Source organism: Strigops habroptila, chromosome Z (genome assembly GCF_004027225.2).
Source record: "Strigops habroptila isolate Jane chromosome Z, bStrHab1.2.pri, whole genome shotgun sequence".
Classification (NCBI taxonomy): domain Eukaryota; kingdom Metazoa; phylum Chordata; class Aves; order Psittaciformes; family Psittacidae; genus Strigops; species Strigops habroptila.
Window position 1 is genome coordinate 58347654 of NC_044302.2, and position 3163 is coordinate 58350816.

Consider the following 3163-nt stretch of genomic DNA (forward strand, 5'->3'; position numbering starts at 1 on the left):
TCTACAGATTTCATATTAGCTGAATGAAATATTACACCAGTTGTAAAACTAGCTTACTTACTTGCTGTGTGAAACTTCATTTTCTTTCTTTTGGGAAAATGGTAAAAACAGTTTGAAACAATGTCAGTCTTCAGAATACATGTTTAAAAGAATTAGTAAGTGGGCTAGTTTAAGAAAGCTACTACAGGCTGACCAAATAGGAGGACTGTGGAGGTGAAGTGCTCTACAGACAGATAGGAGCAGCTTCATGCTCACAGGCCCTTGTCCTCATGGGGGACTTCAACCACCCTGACATCTGTTGGAGGGACGGTACGGCCCGGCACAAGCAATCCAGGAGGTTCCTCGATTGTGTGGAAGACAAGTTCCTTTTGCAAGCAATAGAGGAGCTGACAAGGAGAGGTGCCATGCTTTACATTGTGCTCACCAACAGGGAGGGAGGGGCTGGTTGGGAATGTGAAACTCCAGGGCAGCCTTGGCTGTAGTGATCATGAGATGGTCGAGTTCAAGATCCTCAGGACAGTGAGAAGAGCATGCAGCAAGCTCACTGCCCTGGACTTCAAGAGAACAGACTTCGGCCTCTTCAGGAACCTGCTCAGTAAGGTTCCATGAGATAAAGCCCTAGAGGGCAGGGGGGCCCAAGAATGCCGCTTGATATTCAAGGATCACCTGCTCCAGGCTCAGGAGTGGTGTGTCCCAGGACAACTGTGTACGGTTCTGGTGTCCTCAACATAAGAAGGACATGGGGCTGTTGGAGCAAGCCCAGAGGAGGGCCACGAGGGTGATCAGGGAGCTGGAGCACCTCCCAGCTGAGAAAGTTGAGGCTGTTCAGCCTGGAGAAGAGAAGGCTCTGGGGAGACCTCATAGCAGCCTTCCAGTATCTGAAGGGGGCCTACAAGGGTGCCAGAGAGGGACTCTTCATCAGGGACTGTAGCGATAGGGCAAGGGGTAATGGGTTTACACTTAAACAGTCTTAAGTTCAGGTTAGACATAAGAAAGAAGTTCTTTACAGTGAGGGTGGTGAGGCACTGGAATAGGTTGCCCAAAGAAGTGGTAAATGCTCCATCCCTGGCAGTGTTTAAGGCCAGGTTGGACAGAGTCTTGGGCAGCATGGTCTAGTGCGAGGCATCCCTGCCCATGGCAGGGGGTTGGGACTAGATGAACTTAAGGTCCTTTCCAGTCCTAGCCGGTTCTATGATTCTATGAAATAATGGGTTGGCGTCTGAAAGTCACATTCCCTTACAGAAGTGTTTTTTGGTTACATGCTGCTAGCTACAAAACTTGATTTTCGGAAGTCAGTGGCATAGTGTAATTACAAGGGAACATACAAAGAAACTTAAAAATATTAACTGGACTGGAAAGAAATATTGTACTGTAAGTTGACCTGTTCATACTCTTAATTTTATAGGGATTGCTTAGCAGTGGATTAGCTCTAATGGAATGAGATTAAGAGAGAAAAAGTATGGTGGTCACTCAAAGAAGCTTTCTGCCCATGCAATGTGTAAATTTCTTGCTGTGATACCTGTGAAAGTCAGAGATACAATACCTCAAGAAAAAAACTTAGACTGGTCTGGATGAACAATTCTTTACATTCATAAGAATTTTTTCTCTCAGTGTCTTGGCCTGATTTATGAATATTAGGCCTATGAAGGCATATCTCAGACTTGCTACCAGTCTCTGGAAAAGAAAATGACAAGGAAGCATGGGCAGCAAAAGAGAAGTCTGGCAGCTATGGAAGTTCGTGATTTGACTCCCATCATCAAATAGAAGTGATTTTCTCCCCCCATTTAAAGGAGGTATTCAGCATCATTTTGTATATGAAAAACACAGTGAAACTTGTTCAAAGTATCCTTGAATAGTAGGAAATTTGTGGCTAAATATTTTTTTCGAAGGTAATATTCAGTGCTTTTTTGATTTGAGTGGCCTTACTTATGGGGTAAAACAAGTGAAACTGTAAGAGAGATTATGTGAGGAAACTAGTTGTTAAGATGGTAATGATTTTTCTATCTTCTTGTTATGGATAATTTAGTGTTACATTTCTTGTGACTGAGGCATCATCTTTACTCTGTAATGCATCTGTATGTTATGGTTTTCTGGCTGAAGGTGTCAGTAACATGTCATGACATTTATCACTGCTCTTCAGTTGAAGATTCCTGGGTGTCAGAGATTTATAGATGACTCACATTAAATGTGGAAGAATATCATTAAAGTATATAAACAATTTTTATTTTACCTCATCCTGAGTGCACATGTAAGCATCAGTGTTTCTGTTGTCCAGTTTAAACTGATCTTTGAAAAATAGATATTGTTTAAAATTGTCACTAGAAAGAAGGGTAAAGGTTGTTTCTGTGCCTTCCCTGAGAAATTCCGTATGTTAAAACTTTTTCAATCACTTGAAGTCTGAATTTCATTGATTTCATCTCTGTCTTGCAGTGAAATACTGTTCTTGTAAGCATTTTTCCCCCTTAAGGTTTTGATACATGTCCTCAACTTTAATACTAGTTTAAACATGGTTTGTTCAGAAAAGCTGAAAGTCCTATTCCCTTGTTAATAGATTGCTGTACTTCATGCCATAATTGCACAATTTGTAAAATGGGTGTAATGATATTAACCTCTTTTCAGAAGGCTCTGTGAAAAGTTTTGTGATACTGCTTTCTCTGTATAGAAGGAGTTAGGTAACTTGTGTAATCTTTTATTACTTTGTTTTCAAACTGGTAGATAAATCTATTCTTCTGGTTCCAGTGTGAACTTGCCCTGTAAATGGCTGGGCTACAGTTTAATTCTTTGCTGTAAAAACTAGTGCTGATGTGTGTTATCCCCAAGGTTTGCAGTATTCCTATCCAAGGCTTTGGTTTAGATGCATCTTCAGTCTCTACTAAACAATGACAGTAAAAATATTTCTTTTCTTTTTGTTCTTGGGTAGTTTCCAGAAAAGCAGTGAAACCTTTTGTTTAAAATTGTTTAGTTTGGATTTTTTCTCAGCAGTTTACAGATTTGGGTGTAGTGTAGAGATGTTATTCTAATCTAAACCCTGGACATTCTGTTGAAGAGCAAAATCACGTGATCAGATTAGACTTCTCACTTCTCTGCCAGTGTTTGGAGACTAGCAGCACACTGGAAAGAGGCATTTCCCAGGGAGAAAGCGACTGATTCATACTAGCTCACC